Source organism: Onychomys torridus, chromosome 7 (genome assembly GCF_903995425.1).
Source record: "Onychomys torridus chromosome 7, mOncTor1.1, whole genome shotgun sequence".
NCBI classification, from domain to species: domain Eukaryota; kingdom Metazoa; phylum Chordata; class Mammalia; order Rodentia; family Cricetidae; genus Onychomys; species Onychomys torridus.
Window position 1 is genome coordinate 49,767,999 of NC_050449.1, and position 22,395 is coordinate 49,790,393.

Consider the following 22,395-nt stretch of genomic DNA (forward strand, 5'->3'; position numbering starts at 1 on the left):
TGACTTCTGGGCTTTCTGTTCTATTTCATTGCTCCATACATGTCTTTATACCAGTACCACACAATGTGGATTATTATAGCTTTGTTTTAGTTTTGAAATTGTTATTGTGTATGTGTGTGGGACTGTGTGTGAGTGTGGCATGTACGTGTCACAGTACACGTGTGGGAGGACAGACCACTCTAAGAAGTCAACGGGGACTGTGTGGGAGTGTGACATGTACGTGTCACGGTACACGTGTGGGAGTCAGAGGACAGACCACTCTAAGAAGTCAATTCTCTTCCTCCCGTTTGTTGATGGGGTCTCTCTTGTTTCTGCCACTCTGCACATTCCATGGCGCTGGGCCTCCGAGCTTCCAGGCTAACAGGGATGGGATCCAGCAAACAGTTGAGTCTGTTAGTTCTAACAATTTTTTGCATAATGCTAGAATTTCCTACCTATAACATTAAGTTCTCTGCAAACAGATAATCTTACTTTTTCCCTATCCAGCTTGGATCATTTTTATTTTCTTTTTCTGACTGCTCTGGTTAGGATTCCTAATAGGATATATTCTGATGTCCGAGGAAAAACTCACAGTTGATGCACCAGCATAGGCTGGCTGTGAGCACTGCATAAATGGTCCTCATTAGGTTAAATACTTTTCTTCTGCTCTTAGTTTGATGACTGCTCCTATCATGAAAGGGTGCTAAATCTTAACAAATTTCTCCATTAACTGGGATGATTATGTGATTTTGGCCATTCATTAGACAACCGGTACAGCTTTTTACCATGTACCCTACACGACCAAAAAATTATTTAGTACCCTCATTTTGCATGGAACTCCTGTTAATTTTTGAAACAAACTATTTAAAGCAGAATTTAACAACATCAATCAGAGCTTCAAGAAAGGATTTTTATAAGAGGATACTGAATAAATAACAACTTTTAACAGGAGCACAATTTCAAAACTAACTCAGACCGAGAATCATTTCAAAAATAAAATTACCAAAATGGATCAAGGCAGACCAACACCACATCTAATATCACTGAGGCATGACATAATTGTTATACTCATAATGTACAATTTATTTAAATACATTTTAAAGCCTCTATGTATATATTGATAACGGAACATACTATGATCAAGATATCATATTTCAAAGGAATCCATGGGGTTGGAAAGATGGATCAGTAGGCAAGAGTGATTGCTCTGCAAACATGAGGACCTGAGTTCAAATCCCAAGCACTCATGTGAAAAGTTGGGCATAGCTATACACACCTGTAAACCTACCATCAGGGAGCAAAGACAGAAGGATCCAGAGAATTTGCTAGCCAGCCAGCCCAGCAAAAACAGCAGGCTACAGATTCAGTGAGATCCTGTCTCAAGGAAATATAGTAGAAAATGACAGAGTTTGACACCCAATATCCTGCTCTGGCTTCCACATGAGTGCATACAGACACAGGCATATACACAATTACATGCATGCAATGTGTGTGCAGTGTGTGCACATGTGTGCGCACACACACATACACACATACACACACACACAGAAAGAGAGATTTATATTGAATGAAGTAACAGCTTAAAGAACGAATTGGCAAAGAAACCAGACTTTCATTCAAAAATGCCCTTTCTTTTTCATAAAGTTAACTTAAAAAACAAATACAGAAGGACTACAATAGAAACAGAAGCTCTAGAATCAAAGCTGTGTGCTGGGCAACTGTCACTTTCCTTACCCATCCTGGTAAATACGGCATCAAATCTACCCTTTGACATGACAAAGCTTCCAGTGTCATCATCCCTCCTGAGAATACATGGAGCTGTCTTGACTCGGGATTCGAGCTGGAGCAGCAGGAAATCGTTCTGCTTTGTTCTGGCGGTACATTTTAGCTTGCTTTGTAAACCTGCATTCATTTTTGTCCCACAGTCCTATAGAAAGATGTTTGCAAGAAGAGGATTTCATTTTGCTGAGTTGACAATGACAAGCCCTTGACAGAAAGGCCAACTCAAGCAGGATGGAAGCAGATGTTAGCAGTCAGTTTTCTTACCTGTTCACTGCTTTTGTGACTAGACTGTACCAGCTCTGACACCCACCCAGAAGGTAGTGGGTAGACAGAAATTGTCATTTCTCAAGAGTTGAACTGTAAGTTTTTCCCTTCCTCCAAAATAACCCTACTAAGGACAGAATAACAAACAACAGGAAAAATATCAAAGGTACATAAACATTAGTTGAAGAAAACATTGATAGACTGTATTTTCCAAGAAAGGAAGGGAGGAAGGAAGGAGGGAAAGAGAGAGAAAGAGAAAGGAAGAGATGGAAGGCAGGCAGGCACAAAGAAATCAAAGGAAGGAAGACACTGTACATAACAAGTACACAATGTGTTCACTCTTTGGCTACTTAAGATGCATTACTAGGATCACTATTATGTGTACACTGCTTCAGATCCTAGGACTACAGAGGTAAGACACAAGCTCTGTCCCTTGAGCCCAGGAGAGACAAATGTAAAATAAATGACAACAAATCAATTAGTGATTAAGTGAGAAGAAAACAATATAAAAGTCTTGAAACAAACCAGTTTGGGGTGCACTAATTTCTGGTGAGCAGACAAGGAAAATTCATAGAAGAACAGACACTAAGGATGAGAAAGATCCAGCAAATAAGCAGGCTGAAGGCAAACTAGTCCCCGGGGTAGGTAGTAGATGACTGCAGTGCTGGGATACTTTCCCCACTCACAGGACAGAAAGGAAATCCAGCAATGTTAAAGTTTTATGAATTCTGATGTTTTTAACAACAGCAGCAAGTAAGATCTCAATGTACCACAACCATCTCAAAATCACCGCTTGGGGGAAAAACAAAATTAAAACGATGACAAATGAGCTACTCATACAGACTTTTAGACAAATAATAACCACTGGGAAATTTTAACAGAAAAGAGAAACATGAGTGATTCTAGGGCAAAGGTCTGTGGGTCAGACAGATCAGTGTGAGGGTCCTGGTGTGTCCCTGCTGTCATTCACCCCAAAAGGAACAACGTTCTAAGTAAGATCAGTATCTGGAGCCTGCCTTCATTCTTGACAACTGACTCAGGTACTCTAGAGGTTTTTCTTAGTTAATGTAAACCAGAGGTATTACAAAAACATCCTCCTAAAATAAATGTTCAGACAAAATAGAAAAAACTTCCCTATTTAATACCTTTCCTAAATTAAGAAATAGATGATTGAAATATTTCTTTCAGGCAGGTTTGCCTCCAACTCAGCATCCTCTTGCCTCAGCCTCCACCACACCTGGACAAATTAAAAACATTATTCTCCCATTTTCCTGCTGGAGCAGTGGTTCTCAAACTTCCCAACACTGAGATCCTTTAGTACAGTTCCTTATGTTGTGCTGACTCCTAACCATAAAATTATTTTCACTGCTACTTCATAGCTGTAATTTTGCTACTGTTATGAATTGGAAAGTAACTGTCTGATATACAACCCCTATGAAAGAGTCATTGGACCCCAAAGGGGTTGCAACCCACAGTGCTAAAGCAAGCACTTTTGGCTTATAAGCATCTATAATAAACAGTGCAACACCTTAAAAATAAAATATGCCTATTAAAAACATTAGCTTGGGGATTAATTAGAACAAAATATAATGACATATATGTATGAAATGCCAAGGTAAACCTATTACTTTGTTATACTGATTTAAAAAAGGGGGGAGACTCATCTTACTTGAAAGACAACTATTTTACAGCCCTGAAGGCTCGCTCCCCAGATGCATGCTCAATGTTATATAATATTAATATGACATTTTAGGGTGTTGTAATGTTAACATTTCCAAGTTATGCTACCAAATGTATTTTTTCTATAATAGTATTTTGGTTAGACACTAACCATGATTGAGAACAAGCAAAGAGGGAAAATAGAGGGAAAAAGCTTGCTTTAGCTGAGGCACATGGCAATAGGTCTTCGCTTAAGCCACATGTTTTAAAAAAGGAAACACTGTCTTCAGAAAACTGACTGGAATCATATCTCTAGCATTTAGTAGTGATGTAATCTCCCCAATCCTCAAGTTTTCCTCAACAGGAAAATGAGGCAATACCACCTACCACACTAGATTTATTATTAAATAAAGTTTAATTATTAAATGAAACAAAATCAGCAACAATTAATGGAACTTAATTCTTACTATCTGACAGTCATGTGTATCAGCAAGAGAAATGAGAGTAAGCAGAAAATAAAAGGAAAAATAATTCTAAGTCATAGAACTGAACATAATGTTAATGGTACTTACTTATAACAAAAGCTCCAGCTAGAGCTTTGCCAGCCTACAGTTAAAACGATGGCAGAGAAAGAGCTAAGATCTTGCTTCAGCCTGAATCTGGACTTCTGGTTATAGAGCACGTTCACATGTACACAAACTGGTCTTCACAATAAGACTGAGTCAGCAGGAAACGGAAGTCACCGAATATCAGCCAGCCAAACTGGAATCATGACTAAAACCTATGACACTTCCTCCTACATCCCTTAAAACAGCGACTAAAAGCCTTTCTTACACAAAACTTGAGTACACAAAGAAATATGCTTCAGCAAGTACTTCTTTATTCAGCCAATACTCTAGTCCCATTCAAGGATACTGTCCCATGCTGTATTTAGCAGAATAAATCAGCTTCTTGATGTAAAAATGTTTATTATAAGAATAAATTTCCAAAGACAGGTTTTTAGAATGTATTTTCCTCACTGAAACTTTAATTAATATTAACTTAGGACAAGGTAGACAGAATTGGGTTTTTTTTTGGTTTTTGTTTGTTTGTTTGTTTGTTTTTTGGAGGTTTTCGAGACAGGGTTTCTCTGTGTAGCTTTGCGCCTTTTCTGGAGCTCACATGGTAGCCCAGGTTGGCCTCGAACTCACGGAGATCCACCTGGCTCTGCCTCCCGAGTGCTGGGATTAAAGGCATGCGCGACCACTGCCCGGCCCAGAATTGTTTTTATTGTGGTTATGTCATTCATAGATTTCAACCACACATCTGGGCACTGAGTTGCTGGGTATTCCATCATAATAAAAAAGTTTACTGTTTCTATCATTAATGGCTCTACTATAAGTTCCCCAATCAAGTCTTTAAATTGCTCTTCTTTCTTTCATGCTCAGAATTTAAGCTAATTCTTCTGCCAATAAGTCAATCAGTTCCTGTACTTAGTCAAGATGATTCACTATCACACAATAGTTATTTTACAAATTCTGCATTATCAAATAGCTAGAGGAACAGTAAAACCGGGAAATTGATTAAAAGAAAACCCAGAGACCAGCCAACTGAATAGCAATGCATTTAAATAAGTCACATTTTACAAGACGTGTCTAAAAGCCATTAAGATAATAGACATCTGCTTGATATTTGTGTGCAAAGTTGTACAGGTAGGAAAGAGTTATCTACCTTAAAGAAAAGACTTGAAAAATAGGTGAGGATGGAAATGTGAGCAGTGGTCACTAGAGATGTTCAAAAGATGATGTGAGAGTTTGAACTTCATCTCCAAGAAAAGATAAGGCACTAAAGGTATGAACACAATGCCAACTTAGAGAAGTCTTTCTTGACATACAACAAAAGATATTCTTTATTTAAAAAGAATAAAGGCTCAGAATAATGAAGCTTGGCATCCGTACTGAAAGATTATTAGAAACTTCCTTTAATTACAGGAGGACTTGAATCTATATGGCCACATCTCTTCCTAAGTAGTGAGCAGTGCTGATCACCAAAAGGAAGTGGTACTGGGACTCACTCCCAGAGACTACTTTCCATCTCCCTGGAATCCCAGAATGCCCTGTGTCCACTTACAAGACAGTGTATGAACCCTGTAGGACTAGAGGGGAGATGAATGACAGGTACTGAAGATGATAAGGGGCTGTGTAGAGAGCCTGGACATTTGGTGACAGGATCAAACTTGATATAGCTAATAGACTGCAGCATCTAAAGGGAATTGCAGGAAAGATGGCCCACCCCACCATCACATGCCCTACAGTTACCATACTTTCAGGCAGAGCTGCATGCCTAGATCAGGTGGCCCTTTGAGACCCTCTCACCACAAGCTGGAGTCCATGAAGACCTGGTTCTGCAGTCTTGCTCAGCTCACTTCCACTCTTATCTCCTTTATCTGGTCTTCAGCCTGCCCTGGATCCAGAACACTTCAGGTTCTAAACACTGAGAGGGAGGGCCACCACCTCTGTGCTCAGCTTCCTAACAGCATGGGCTTCTACTTTCTTAGGTTCAGCCTCCTGTTTACCCTAATTCATCCAAAATAGTAAAGAATTTTATTTTAACCCTTGAAAAACTAAAAACTGACTACTCAGAAACTTTCTCTAGCCTAGGGCCAGATGCAAATAGACTATCACTCTTCTACAAAAAGTAATGGGGGGGGAGGTTTGGGGATTTAGCTCAGTGGTAGAGTGCTTGCCTAGCAAGCGCAAGGCCCTGGGTTCGATCCTCAGCTCAAAAAAAAAAAAAAAAAAGTAATGGGGTACTGATACATGCTACAACATGGGTGAACCTGGAAACTTCACAGAATGTGAAAGAAATATCCAGAACAGCTCAGTAGCCAGCAAGCACATCAGCAGCCGAAAGGGAGGAGATGACAACTATCTGGGATTTGGCACTTTTAAGAGTGCTGAACTACTTCAAAATTAGATTGTTAATGGTTGTACATCTCTGCAATGTCACAAAATTATTACGTTGTACACTTTAAGTGAGTCAATTTTATGATATGTAAATTATTTCTCAGTAAAGATGTGACATGAACTAAACAATCATGCTTAGGATGCAGTGAGTTGAGGAAAACAGAGAAAGACTAGATTACAATGCTTCCTTCTGAAGGAGTCTAAAATATCGTGGACTCCAAAGATACTGAAGGATTCTGAAAAAATCAGACTGACACACTGACGTTTATCTTTGAGGGAAAGAATCAGCATGCTGACAGTGACAAGAAGGGCTTAGAGTAGCTGGACTCCCAGGAGGAGACTAGACAAGAGGTGTAATGGCCACTTCAAAATTCTAAATGAAGGAGAAAATGTGTGTGTGTGTGGGGGGGGGGGGGGCGGGCAGGGGAGACTGGGTTTCATGTATTCATCTGTCTAGCCTCAAGCTCGCAAGGTAAGGAAAACCTTGAACGTCTGGTCCTCCTGTCTCTTCCTCCTGGGTGCTGGTATTACAAGGCATGCACTGCCAGGTCAGGGTAATGTTGAGCTGGGGAGTCAACCCTAGGTTTGGTGAGCATTAGATAAGTATTCTACCTACTGAGCTCCAGCTCCAGCCTGCCTCCAGACGATTTTTTTTTTAAATAGAAAATTTGGAAAGGAAGAGGACTTGAGTCAAGACAGGTAAAAAAATGGGAAAGACTTTAGTATTAGCTTTAGAGTAGACTTTTATCTTCAGAAGCTTTCTGTAAAAGGGAAACTTTGTATAGAAACCAATATAGCACATGAATAGATACACCTTATTACATAAGCCTACAAATAGAAGGAATTCAGCACTTGGGAGGCAGAGCCAGGTGGATTTCTGTGAGTTTGAGGCCAGCCTGGGCTACCAAGGAAAGGTGCAAAGCTACACAGAGAAACCCTGTCTCGAAAAAAAAAAAAAAAATAGAAGGAATTATAGAACATGATTGAGTGTTAGACAGTAGAGATGTATGAAACCCCTTCTAACTAGCCTTTTAAAATAGCAGTTGTTTTAATCTGACTTAACTAATATAGGATTTGTCTTTAAACATATCAGATTAGGGTATGATGGTAAACACCTTTAGTTCCAGCACCCCAGAAGCAAGAAGCAGGTGGATGGATCTTTGAGAGTTCAAATCATACTGGCCTACAAAGGAAGTTCCAGACCAACAAGATATATAGTGAGATTATCTCAAAATAAAAAAAATAATAAATATAAATGAAAATCTTCAAAACCATTAGATTATAAAGCCAAAATTTTCTTTAAGAGTGTCAGATCAGCAGCATGAACTTAAATTCTATTTTTCAAGAAGAGAAAGAAATTTAAAAAATACAGTCCAGTGAAGGGATTGGGACACCAACCCAGCCACTAAACCTAAAGTTTGTCCTGCCTAAAGGTTCTGGGACCAGGACTTAACATAATCCTCACCAAAGAGAACACAGAGATTTCAACCAGCAACTGAAAGAAACAGATGAGATGCAGAGTCCCACAGTTAAACATTAGGCAGAGGTCAGGGAGTCCTGTGGAGGAGAGGAAAGAAGGATCAGAGGAACTGGGGGGATCAACATTTATAAGAACACAGCCCACAGAATCAACTGACCAGAGATCAGCAAGCCTACAGGGTTCTGACCTAGGACCTCTGCATATATGTTATGGCTGTGTAGCTTGGTATTCTTGTTGGGTTACTAACAGTGGGAGCAGGGACTGTCTCTGACATTTTTTGCCTGATTGTGGGACCCCTTTTCCTCCTACTGGGTTGCCTCATCCAGCCTTGATGTGATGATTGTATGTGCCTGGTCTTTGTTTGTTTGTTTGTTTGTTTGTTTGTTTGTCTTGTTTTTTTGAGACAGGGTTTCTCTGTGCAGTTTTGGTGCCTGTCCTGGATCTTGCTCTGTAGACCAGGCTTGCCTCAAACTCAGAGATCCGCCTGGCTCTGCCTCCCGAATGCTGGAATTAAAGGCATGCACCACCACTGCCCAGCCTGCCTGTTCTTAACTGTAGCTTATTATGCCATATTTGGTTGATGTCATTGAGAGGCCTGCTTTTTTCTGAGGGGGGATGGAGGGAGTGGATCTGAGAGAAAGGGGAGGTGGGGAGGAGAGACTAGGGGGAGGAGAGACAGCAGTCAGAATGTAAAATACAAGAGAAGAATAAAGAAAGGAAGGAAGGGAGGGAGGAAGGGAGGGAGGGAGGGAGGGAGGGAGGGAGGGACACTCCAAAGCATCTTAGCAATGGAGTCAGTTTATGTCCCCAATAGCCCATAAACTAAAAATAAGCAGACTGCTACATAGAACTATAAACAAGTTTTGCTACCTATTAAAAACACTTAGGGAAAGACATTAAGTTTCACCTTAACTTTTTCATAAGCAACTCATTCTCATTATAAAATGTATTTAAAGTGGCAAATGCATTCATAAATATCTCACCTTAGAATTTTTTAGACAAGCCACCAAGAAATCATCTAGAGCATAAGTCCTGGAGACAGACACCTGAAATGAAGAAGGAAAAATGGACATGGTCAATAAAACTAAATCTGAGCTGGCACTGTAATTCTTCACATCGGGAAACCTTAACTTGATTATTTTACTCCCTAACTCTTTTGTAATCATTTGTTCTTGAGAAGCCTGTTCCAAGTCAAGAATTAAGAACTCTTGGGGCTGGAGAGAGAGTTCAATGCGTTAGAGCACATGCTGCCTAGTTTTACATCAACCTGACACAATCCAGAGTCATTTGGGAAGAGAGGACTTAGACTGAGAAAATGCCCAACCAGACTGGCCTGTGGGACATTTTCGTTGTTGATAATTGATGTGGGAGTGCCCAGCTTACTATGAGTGGTACAACTCTGGGCCGGTAGTCCTGGGAGCTATAAGAAAACAGGCGTGAGCAAGCCATGGGGAGTTCAGTCAGTAAGTCACTCTTCCATGGCTTCTGTTCCAGTTCCTGCCTGCAGGTTCCTGCCTGCAGGTTCCTGTCCTGGCTTCTTTCAGTGATGGATTTATAAGCTATAAGGTGAAATAAACCTTTACTCCTCGAGTTGCTTTGGGTTATGGTCATGGTATTTTATCACAGCAATAGAAAACACTCAGGCATGGCACTTGCTTTACAAGCACAAACTCCAGAGTGTGGATCCCTAGCATCCATACAAAAGAGCAGATTATGGCCACAGACACAGCATAACCCCAGCATGGGGGAAGAACAGATGGATCCCAGGAACTCAGTGGCCAGTCAGCTGTGAGCTACAAGTTATGGAAGAGACCTTCTCTCGAAGGAATAAAGCAGAGAGCACCAGCATACTTCTCTGGGGACGGACGGACAGACAGACAGATGCACGCATGCACACACACACACACACACACACACAGAGAGAGAGAGAGAAAGAGAGAGAGAGACAAAGACAAAACAGAATTTTAAAACTAGGAAATGTAAAAGCAAGCCAACAGCACCTACTTATAAAAGCAAAGTAAAACAGAAACTTAAATTTTAACGTCTTATAAATATGAAACAATTATTTATACTAGCAAAAAAATCAAATTAAAATGAGGTATCATCATCTTTTGTCAATGAAATTATAGTTGTTTTAAAAAATGCTGGCCATTTGTGTTGCTCCAGATCTTAAAATTCAAGGCAAGATGACTTGATGGGTAAAGGTGCATGCTGCCAAGCCTGATGACCTGAGTTCAGTCCCTGGCACCTCCATAGCAGGAGAGACCTGAGTCTGATTGCACACATCCACAATGGCATGCTTGAGCTCCCTACCATAAATAAATATTGAAAAAGTTTTAATTCATGGTAAGACTGCACTTCATGGCCTTCTTTCAAGTTTGGTATTTCTTTTTTTGTTTGTGTTTGTTTTTTTCGAGACAGGGTTTCTCTGTGTAGCTTTGCGCCTTTCCTGGAACTCACTTGGTAGCCCAGGCTGGCCTCAAAATCACAGAGATCCGCCTGGCTCTAACTCCCGAGTGCTGGGATCACAGGCATGCGCCACCACCGCCCAGCCCAAGTTTGGTATTTCTATCCTAACTATTAAATGGATATAGACATGAGACATTTCTAGGAATAAACTTTAGGCCACTACATAATTAGAAGACCAACACAGAGATTAAAGAAGCAATGATGGGATAGATGAAACTTACAGACATGAGGGCGACCTAAATGACTCAAAAAGGGTAGGTTCTCCTCCTGAAATATACAGCGGGAGCAAACAAGAGAAAAAAGAAACTTTGACGTTGTAATAAGCCACAAAGATTTAGGGGGTTGTTACTATAACATAATCTACACTGTTCTGACTGCTACAGATTATATAATGTAATATACCACAATATATATTAGAATAATATATATAATGGCTATCTGTTCTTGATCATGTAAACTAGAAAAAATCTTTCTGGGAAGCAATTTTTCTAATAGTCAACAAGAGCCTTAAAAAGTTCAAGTCCTGGGGCAAGGAAAATGGCTCAGTGGGTAAAAGCACTTGCTCTGCAGGCATGATGAGGTCCTGAGTTAGAATCCCAGCACCCACATAAAAAGACTGGCATGCCTCCATGTGCCCATGACCCCAGCATTTACAGGCAGAAACAGGCAAATTCAGAGAGCTCGTTATCTCAAGGTAATACAGCCAACAGCAAGAGGAAGACACCTGATGTCTTGCTCTGGCATCAACATGCATGTGGACACACACCTGCATACTCACATACATTTACCATAGACACAGAGACAACACACACACACTCAAAATTCAAGTCCTTTAAAACAGTAACTTTTCCAGCAACCTTTTAAATAAGCAGGAGTAAGGTGGGAAATGGGGAAGGGGAAGAGTTAACCAATATTGAAGATGTATTTTAAAAATCCTATAGAGACCTACTGCTTCATAAGTTAATTTAAAAATATAATTAAAAAGAAAATGGAAGTATTCCACACGGACAAATAATGTTGCTCCCAGAAGCTACAGGTTATTAGACAGAAATCCCAGTGTTGGGTATGGGAACCTTTCTGAATTGTTGGTCAGAGAGGCCCTAAAGGGTCCCCAAAGAATGCAGGCTATTAGCATTGCTCTTGACTGCCCTCCAGAAATAAATGGGAAGGCCCTACTGATCAAGAACCAAGACCCTACACATTACCATTGCAAGATATAGCAAAATTATTCTAGGACTGAGTTGGATGCCTCCTCCCTGCTGGCTAGGGAAGAAAAGCCATCAAGTCTCACCCAGCGGAGAACCTTGTGTGCTACAATATCAACCTGTCAGGCAAGAAGTACCCACTAGTACAACAGGTATGAATGTTACTAACTTTCTGATTGGACTTGAGGCCTACTATGTGGGAAAAAAAAAATCCTATCTGACACCGTAAACCTGGTCAAAAGCCCATAGTTAGGAAGGTCATAGGTCCTAAAGGAACCAACTACAGATGTATGGTTAAGTAACATTCGTCAAGCTGCCTTCTTTAAAATTTAAAAAAAAAAAAAAAAAAAAAAAGATTATTTATTATGTATACAGTATTGTGTCTGCATGTATGCCTACTCGCCAGAAGAGGGCGCCAGATCTCATTATAGATGGTTGTGAGCCATCATGTGGTCGCTGGGAATTGAACTCAAGCACAGCCAGCAGCAGCAGTCAGTGCTCTTAACTTCTAAGCCATCTCTCCAGCCCTTCTTAAATATTTACTTTATACACACAAGTTATTGCTGAGCTTAGCATTGGTCAGAAAAATTTCTTTTTGCACTGGGCCATGGTGAATACAAAGACTCAAAGTGATGAGAATAAGTGACTGTTGAATGTTCAGCCCTAAACACCCAACAAAGGCAAAACTGGGCAAGAGCACCTACAGTCACCTTAATCTGCATGACCCCAAATGCCTAGATACCAGCACAAAACCACAAACATGAACAGCCAAGACAATATGCTTCCAGTACAACCCAGTAACCTTACTACAGCAGCCCTGCAAAATGCAATACAGCTGAAGAACAAGACAAGGACTTCAAAATACCAATTATGAATATGTTCAAGGGCCTTCAAGAAGACATGAATAAATCCCCTATTGCAGTCTGTGAGAACACAAAGAAACAATGGAATAAAATAATGAAAACAGTTGAAGCCATAAAAGTAGAGATTGAATCACTAAGGAAAATCCAAACTGAAATAAAACTGAAATTAAAAAGTTAAAGTCAAACAAAAGCCTCATAGGTAAGCCTCACCAACTGAGTACAAGACATGGAAGAGAGATCTCAGGTACTGAAAACAAGGTAGAAGAAATGGATACCTCAATCAAAAATATGTTAAAACTAAAAACTCAAGCCCAGTGGTGGCGTCGGCAGCGGCGGCGCAAGCCTTTAATCCCAGCACTTTAGGAGGCAGAGGCAAGTAGACTCTACAAGTTCGAGGCCAGCCTGACCTAGAGAGTTCAGAACATCCAGGACTACACAGAGAAACCCTGTCATAAAACAAAACAAAACAAAACTCTAGAAAGTCCAGGTACAAAAAAATCCAGGAATCTGGGACACTATGAAAAGACCAAGTCTATAAATAATAAGAATAGAGGAAAGAGAAAAAAACCCAGGTCAAAGGCACAGAAAGTATTTTTAACAAAATCACAGAAGAAATTTTCCTCAACCTAAAGAGGCAGGTGCCTATTAAACTACATAAAGTATACAGAACACCAGTTCCCTAGCTGGGCAGTGGTGGTGCACACTTTTAATCTCAGCACTCAGGAGGCAGAGGCAGGTGGATCTCAGAGTTTAAGGCCAGCCTGGTCTACAGAGGGTGTTTCAGAACAGCCGGGGCCACATAGAGAAACCATGCCCGGGGGTGAGGGGGATGGGGGGAGGAGAAGGAAGAAAGAGAGAGAGAGAGAGAGAGAGAGAGAGAGAGAGAGAGAAATTCCCTATGACAACTAATAATCAAAACACCATACATACAGAACAAAGAAAGAAAATAAAAGCTGCAAGGAAAAAGATCAAGTAACATAAAAGCAGACCCACAGAATAACACCTGACTTTTCAACAGAGACTCTAAATGCCAGAATGAAGCACCGGAAGTCCTCTTTCCCAGTCAATCCATAAACCTGTAAAAGCATTGTGCAAATTGTGGGCAGGGTTGGCCACACCTCAAGCTTTGAGTGTATATTAAAAACAAAGGCACATTTCTTAGACATTGATCTGTATGTAAACTAACCAAAGTAACCATTTGAAAATAACACTAGGCCAGCGTGGTGCTTTGAATGAAATTATGGTCCCCACAGGCTCACAGGGAGTGGCAGTATTAGGTGTGGCCTTGCTGAGGAGGTGTGCTTGGAGGTTTCAAATGCTCAAACTAGGTCTAGTGTCGCTCTTTCTTCCTGCCAATTTGGATGTAGACCTCTCAGCTCCTTCCCTAGCACCACATCTGCTTGTGTGCCACCATCCTTCCCACCATGGATCTGACTAAACCTCTGAACTGTAAGCCTGCCCCAATCAAATGCTTTCCTTGAGAAGAGTTGCAGTGGTCATGGTGTCTGAAAAGAAATAGAAACCCTAAGAGAGTAAGCTTGATAGCATAGCTGGTTCGAAATTGAAAGTCTTGAAGACGTTCCTGAACAGTGGGCTAAGGTTTTGCTGGTTCTTCCTCAAGAGACGTATCACATGATGATGATGATGATGATGCCAAAATGACGATGACAATCACCAGGATGCTGATCCCTATCATCCCATCTTGCAATTCTTTTACCAATACTTTTTCTCCAACTTGGCAGCACTTGTTTCAAAATGACAAATACCAGCCTGAAGTGCATCTGCTCGGTCATCTAACTGAGAGCTCTGGTCTCTTTCTAACACCTTATCCACACTGACTCTCAAGAGAGCAGTCACCTCATCTACTTGCTTTTGCGTCTGCCAATTATCATCATCAACAGCACTTGAACCTGCATACATACCTGCAGACATTTTGGCCATAGCAGCGGGCATGGATCAAAAATAAATACTATTTTAAGTTATCAAAACCCTTATATTTAATATGCTAATTATCAGGACTCAAAGCAGTTTAACTGCTTCTGCTTAAGTTCTGAGAGCTTTTATTAACATAAAAATGCAATGCACCTGCAAAATCAAACAAACCCTGTGCATTTAAGGTTGAACTATTCTTTTCATAACATTAAGCACATTAAAAGAACTGAGACTTTTCACATGCTGATTACTTTAGTTTTCTTTTTACTGGGTAAATTTATTCTACAAATAGTGACAACTGATATTCCACTCAATCTAATCTAATTCAGTGCTATCTAAATATGTGCTCAATAATATTAGAATATGATACACACTTCACTGAAAACAGTCTTTACTAATTAGAGTATTAGAAAATAAATAACATTGATGAACAAAAATGAAGACATCAGAAAATCTAAAAACACTTCTGTTCAAAATCATCTTTGAAACTATTAGCAACTCAAATCTTTACTGTCGCCTTTAACACTAGATATAAACATACATCAAAAAAAATTTTACTACATAGTTTCAAGAGAAAATTCTTAACTAGATGCCTAGAAAGATATCACTTGCAGCTGGGCTTGATGAGTATGCCTTTAATCCCAGCACTCAGAGGCAAAGGCAGGTGGATCTCTGTGTGTTCAAGCTAGCCTAGTCTACATAGTGAGCTCCAGGACAGCCACGACCAGGATAGAGACCCTGTCTCAATAGAAAATGAAATAAAATAGAAAGAAAAATACCACTTGCTTACCTTTGTATTCCACACAAATCCTAGGAAAGATACTTTCAGATAGCTCAGTAAGCTCAGTAGTCAATGTCTTAATTAGAGTTATCACAGCCATGATGAAACACCATGACCAAAGCATCTTGGGGAGGAAAGGGTTTATTTGGCTTAAGCTTCCATATCATTGTTCAAAAATAAAGGAAGTCAGGACAAGAACTCAAACGGGGCAGGAATCTGGAGGCAGGAACAGATGCAGAGGCCACAGAGGGGTGCTGCTTACTAGCTTGCTCTTCATGGCTAAACTTGCTTACTTACAGAATTCAGGACCACCAGCCCAGAGATGGCACCACCTACAAAGGGTGGGGCCCTTCTACATCAATCACTAAGTTAAGAAAATACCCTATAGACTTGCCTATAGCCCAATCTTATGAAGGCCATTTCTCAGTTGAGGCTACCTCTTCTCCAGGGACTCCGGTTTGTGTCAAGTTGACATAAAACTAGCTTGCGCTATCATAGAGAAAACATTTTCTCTATTTTCCATGACTTTACTGTATTTTAAGGATATGTGTCAATTCTTGCAATAAAACCAGAACCTGCACAACAACAAATGTTTGACATGTTTTAAGAATTCTCTGATATAAAAGAGATGTGCAGAGTTGTGTTCCCCAATCCCACACGTAGAAGATGATGCAGTGTTTTGCTGTTGCTGTCTGCTATATTTAGAGGGCTTTGAATTAAATTATATGGCACATACAAATACAATCTTGAAGGGGTCCACGTAATGGCTTCTGACAATCTGGAAACAAAAGCTTCTATTCACAGAAAAGATGACAGGCAACTGGAATCCTGACAAGCTAGTTATTTACTGCATTTTCTGCACATTTGAATTTGTAGGCCTCCATAGCCATTAAGCAAAATTAGTTTCATGATGTCAGCCAAAAAGTCTCACAGTCAACAGTTTGATGTCATTAAAAAAGCTAGCATCCTCAATCTGTTTGCTCATTAGAAGCCTCTTGGTGAACCAGAGAGATTTTAATTGCACTCTTGCTCTATCAATGCTTAGTCCAGCCCTTACTAACAAATTCCTACAGTCCCTCCTTCTCCTATGTCTAAATGAATTTGGAAATAGTTGAAGAAACTTCCACATCAAACACTCCAGTAGTTCTCTAACCAAAGGAAGCAATTTCAAAAGTACAAATATGGTGTTATTTATCCAACTTAAAAAGTAAGTATCTGAAAAAGTACTTTTATCTTTTTGGTGGTCTGAATGTGAATGGCCCCTATAGGCTCATATATTTGAATGTTTGGTTCCCAGTTGGTAGACTGTTTAGGAAGGATTAAGAGGCATGGCCTGTAGGGAAAAGGGGTCAGACAAAGAAACCCACTCTGGCCCTGAAACCAGAGCTAGTGAAAGAAACACACACTGGCCGTGAGACCTGAGCCAGTGAAACACTTTAGCTGTAAACCCAGAATCTAAGAAACACACCCTGACCCTGAAACCAGAGCCAAAGAAACACACTTGGTCCCTTGAATCAGACAGAGCCAGAGAAAGAAACAGTTTGGCCCTAAAACCAGAGCCAACTCTGCCCCTGACAAACTGACCAACAAAACCAACCAATATCTGAGCAGGAAACCAACCAATCCTTGAGCACCAATTCTAGCACCCTGACCTTGAACCCAGAGCCAGTGAAAGAAACACTTCAGTCCTGAACACAGAACCTAAGAAACATACCCTGACCCTGAAACCAGAACCAAAGAAACACACTTTAACCATAGAACCAGAGCCAGTGAAAGAAATACACCCTGACCCTGAAATTAGAGGCAAAAAGCTAAAAAGAACCAGTTAAAGAAACACAGGTGGCCCTGAAACCAGAGCCAACTCCGCCCCTGACCAATGAAACCAACCAATCCCTGAGCAGAAAACCTTCTCCCTGGAGAAATTTCACCCCTAAGGAACTCTAGAAAAGCCCCTCTGCCTGTTCAGTTGTGGACTGTCCTTTCCTACCCTGGCAGAGGCAGCCACTCTCCTGGACTCCTCCTTCCCAAATAAATCTTTCTTAAAAGAGTTTTGGGTAAAGATCATCTTTCACCGGCACAGAACAGAAGAACCTTTACTGAAATGTTCCCTTAGCAGGGCTGAGCAGAGAAAAACTTTCCTGAGATGTTCCCTTAAGAGGACTGAGCAGAAAAAAACTTGCTGATGTGTTTGTTCTCTTGCGAGGGGGAGATAAGCAGAAAAAAGTTAACAACTTTTCACGGGAGCTGGAAGAGATTGCTACATTGCTGCAAGGGTTTCCGCTTTAGCAGAGTGAAGCAGAAGAAGCAACATCTTGGGGTAGAGAGAAGAAGCAGACAGAGCTCTGCTGGGAAGCCCCATTAAGGAGGGGGGGCGGGGTGGGGGTGCCCCCCCCCAGCAAAGTTCAGCTGGAATGGCTCTCTCCTTAACACTTTCATCCATTCATATAACATATTTTGATTATGTTCACCTCCCTCCTTGCCTTTGTTTGCCCTGACTGCACTCTCCCCTTGTTCATCTCTTCTAAAATAGTCTCCTTTCTACTTTCATGTTAAAAAAGAATGAGTGAATGCATAAATAAATAAATAAAAAGCTAGATTCTTCATGAGAAAAATGTCCAGTACTTGTTTTTCTGAAACTGGCTTATTTCACATAAAATGATGATCAAGTTCCACTCATTTGAATACAGACAATACGATTTCAATCTTCATCTGCCCTGTATACTTTTCATGAACTTCCATGTAGTACTTCACAGACTAGCTGTGATTGACACAGAAGGCAAGCCCTCTGCAGACAGTATTTGAACACATCCTGAGGAGGCTAACATTAAGATGCTATACTACAGCACATCTTGAAGTGATGGGCGGAAGTACCTAGATTCTTTGTAATGTAGCCAGGTCCCGTCACTGCCCCACACCCCGCCAGCTGTACCTACTGAAAGCATGATCTTTCACCACCACAACACCAACCACCTCAACAACCCAGCAACCAAACAGGAAAGCATAACACAGAATAAAGGATGGAAGACTCCTTCAAGACCATGATCCATGCTAGGGTCGTCTTGGCTGGGTGGTGCCTCTGTGATACTGACTGACAAATACTCTACATTACTCTCATTCTTTATATTCAAAGCAAAGGACCCTATCCTTTATCTAGTCTACTATGGTAGATTCTTAGTTATTTGCCAAAATAAATGAAGACATACTAGACCTACCAATGATTCAATGACCGTTGGAATCCTGCCAAAGTTAGATAGACATTAGCCAGATCTGCAAGAAAAATCCAGATCCTTAAGAACTCCAGAAGAAAAATGGTCACATCTACCTGTTTTCTATGCTGCCTTTAGCATCTGGTAAAATAAGTTCTTAATTTGGTAACGAGGGCAAAAGTCTTCAATATGCTGCTTTATAGAGTATATAACTCTAATTGTTTTATGTTTTAAAGAGAAGTTTAAATATTAAGTTCCTATAACCATCCATAGTTATCACAGAGCTCTCGTCAGTGTCTTGTTCAGGAAGACAAGTATCACTAAAGAAGAACATAAGTGATTAATTCCAAGGAGAAGGAAAAGGTAATAATGAGAAGAGTCAATTAATTATAAACAGCATGTCTAATTACAGATTTTGCTAGGGGCCTCAAATAATTTTAATTAGTTTTAGCTGGTATATTAATTATATAACAGAATACCACGAGAGAATTTTCTAATCATAGGAATTTACTGAGTACGTAAAATCAGAATTTAAGTTATCTTTATAATTTAATAATTAAATGTTCAATAATATGATAATTACTTTGAAAGTCATCGATCGAATATGTATTACCTTAAAACCAAGTTAGAACATTACTAAAGAAACAACAGAATCATTAAAAAAAAAAAAAAAAAGCCATAAGGAAACAAGCGTGAAGCTGAAACTCAAATAAATATGTAGCTTTAATAAGAATTTTGGCCAGGTGGTGGTAGTGCACACATTTAATCGCAGCACTCAGGAGGCACTGGGCAGGAGGATCCTTGTGAGTTCGAGGCCAGCCTGGTTTACAAAGTGAGTTCCAGGACTGCCAGGACTCTTACACAGAGAAACTGTGCCACAAAAAACAAACAAGCAAAAAAAAAAAAAAAAGAATTTTGTTTTGTTCTGTTCGTTTGATTTTTTTGAGACAGAGTCTCTCTATGTAGCCCTGGCTGTCCTGGTGCTCACTATGTAGACCAGGTTGGCTACCAACTCTCAGAGATCCATTTGCCTCTGCCTCCAGAGTGCTGAAATTAATGTATATGCTACCATGCCAAGCCAATAAAAAGAATTCTGAATTTAAAAATGGTAATATAACAATATTTTTAAACTATTTACCTTCTAGAGAGAAAACATCTTTAAGTCATGCCTGTAGGGAGTTTCAGAGAGTCTTAAGACTGAAATGTTGTTCTCTTATTTTAAATTAATATGTGTGTCTACCTATGTGAATGTATGTGTATCATATGCAGGTAGGTAGCTGTAGAGGCCAGAGGGTGTCATGTTCCATGGAACTGAGTTACAGGTAATTATGAGTCACTTAATGTGCATGCTGGCAACTAAACTTGTGTTCTGTCAAAGCCAATAAGCATACTTAACTACTGAGCCACCTCTCCAGCCCCTCTAAAGACCTTTTTAAAAAGTAATAGGAAAGTCTATTACTGCAGAAGGTTCCTAAAAATATATACATATTAAAAGGGAGTTTAAGTGGAGTTACATTCCATTTAAACAGGAGGACAATGCCCCTACTAAACACCATATGCTAACAAATAAAAAGCTCAGTGTCAGGAATGGGTTACTTCTCCAGGTTGTTGGTCACTGAGTTCGAATAGATAATCCCAAAACAGCACAGACTTTTGCCATTACTCTTGGTTATGCTCTAGAACTTAATGGTAAGATCCTGCTGCTGAAAATACCATATACTTGAATCACAGAACATGAAGCTATCAAGCTGGTACTGACCTGGAAGTTTCTTACTAGGTAGAATTTATAGTGTGTAAACCAAGCATGCCACAGAGGGAAAACTAATCATGATCTTATCCAGCTATGGCTGTGATCTACAATAAACAGCTGAGTTGGCAAGACAGGCCCACTGGTTCAACAGTGGCATGGATGTCAAAGGAGTAACCACTAACTTTCTAAATGGATTTCAGGCCCACTCTGTAAGATAGAACCAATACCTGGCATCAAAGCACTTTAAACACATAGAGATTTTTTTTTTTTCAATGCTGGGATGAAGAGCAGCAACAGAAACCTACCTAATTTTAAGACCATCCCATTAACCCAACATTAATCTTTGATAAAAAAATAATAATGCTGGGGTTGGGGATTTAGCTCAGTGGTAGAGCACTTGCCTAGCAAGCACAAGACCCTGGGTTCGATCCTCAGCTCTAAAAATAAAATAAAATAAAATAAAATAAAAATAATGCTGTTTTATACTCTACTATAAAGCATGATGCTGACAAAGTCTCAAGCAAAAAGAATTATGTATTTATTTAGGGCAAATCAAGGCAGACCATCCAGATTTGGAGGAAAGAAGAATGGTTGATTTTTGGTTGTTTTGTTTTAAGACAGGGTCTCTCTACATAGCCGTGGCTGTCCTGGAACTCACTATGTAGACCAGGCTGGCCTCGAACTCCCAGAGATCCTCTGCCTCCCACGTGCTGTGGTTAAAGGCATGTGCCACTATGCCCAGCTGAGAATAGCTGTTAAATTAGAAACAGACTAGAACTTAAATCACAGTGTAGCTTAAATGTAATAAGTTTCTGAATTCTTTAAAATTTATTTTTTTTAATTTGTATCAGTTTTTATTTTGTGTATGAGGGGCAGTGTCATGGTGCACATGTGGAGATCAGAGGACAACTTGGAGGAGTTAGTTGTTTCCTTCTACTATGTGGGTCCCAAGGATCAACTCAGGCTTGGCGACAAGTGTCTGTACATCCTGAGCCATCCCGCCTGCCCGAAAGTCAGACTCCAAGCCTCCACCTCCACCCCTCTCCCTTTTCAGAGACCATCCCGGAGGTTCTCTGAAACTCAGACAGCAGAATGCTACTGTGGGTTTTGAAATAAGGAAGAAACCGTGAAAACCATTTTTTAAGATTAGTAACATTTGTGTTTGGCTCAAACTGTTTGGGGGGCACCCAGGCAGGGGATTGGGATCTGTCCCTGGTCTATGGGCAGGCTTCTGGAATCTGGTACCTGTGGTGTGACACCTTGCACAGCCTTGGTACAGTGGCAAGGGGCTTGGATCTGCCTAGGCTCAGTGTGCTGGGCTCTGCTGACTCCGCATGGGAGACCTCAAGTTGGGGGATGTGGGGATGCAGGGTGACTTGGGAAAGAGGGCTGGGGGGTGGGAGGAGGGAGGAGGGGGTGTCTGTGGATAGAATGTGGAGTGAGTAGAAAATTTCTTAATAAAGAAAAATGAAAAAAATTAGTAACATTTGGAGCTGGAGATGGCTCAGTGGTTAAGAGAGCCTACTGCTCTCACAGAGGACCTGGGTTCAATTTCCAGCACCAACATGGCAACTCACAACTGGCTGTTAACACCAATTACAGGGGATCCTGTACCAGGCTTTTTGGGCCACCAACCAGCTCCCAAATTATGACACGGACTTTTTATTAGTTTTGAAAGCTCTGCCTTAGCTTAGCTCTTTTCTGGCTAGCTCTTTTAACTTAAATCAACCGGTTTCTCTCTATCCACCTTTTGCCCTGGGGCTCTTTACCTTTCTTACTTCTGCATATCTTACTTTCACTGCCTCTCAATGGCTGGCTGGCTGGAGCCAGGCTGGCTTCTTGCCCTGGGTATGCCCCTCATTCTCTCCCCCTTCTCTCCTTTCTAGAACCTAGATTTCTCTCCCTATTTATCCTCTCTGCCTGCCAGCCTCACCTATCCCTCTTCTACCTAGCCATTGGCTGTTCAGCTCTTTATTAGACCAATCAGGTGCCTTAGACAGGCAAGTTGGAACAGATGCAATACATCTTTACATAATTAATCACACATCCTTACATTGTTAAACAAATACAGCATAGACAA

The 22,395-nt window shown here is 40.5% G+C and overlaps 1 protein-coding gene across 2 annotated transcripts in view; it reads right to left on the reverse strand.

Moving 5' to 3' along the window:
- The window catches only part of Peak1 (pseudopodium enriched atypical kinase 1), a 222,281-nt gene that overhangs the window by 166,327 nt on the left and 33,559 nt on the right, over nucleotides 1–22,395 (reverse strand). The window contains exon 2 of one of the 2 annotated variants that reach the window (XM_036193377.1): nucleotides 9,093–9,155. The exons of the other annotated variant lie outside the window; for it this stretch is intronic. The gene's annotated coding sequence lies outside the window, so the exon portion shown is untranslated. The remainder of the gene's footprint in view (nucleotides 1–9,092; nucleotides 9,156–22,395) is intronic. 2 annotated transcript variants of the gene reach the window in all.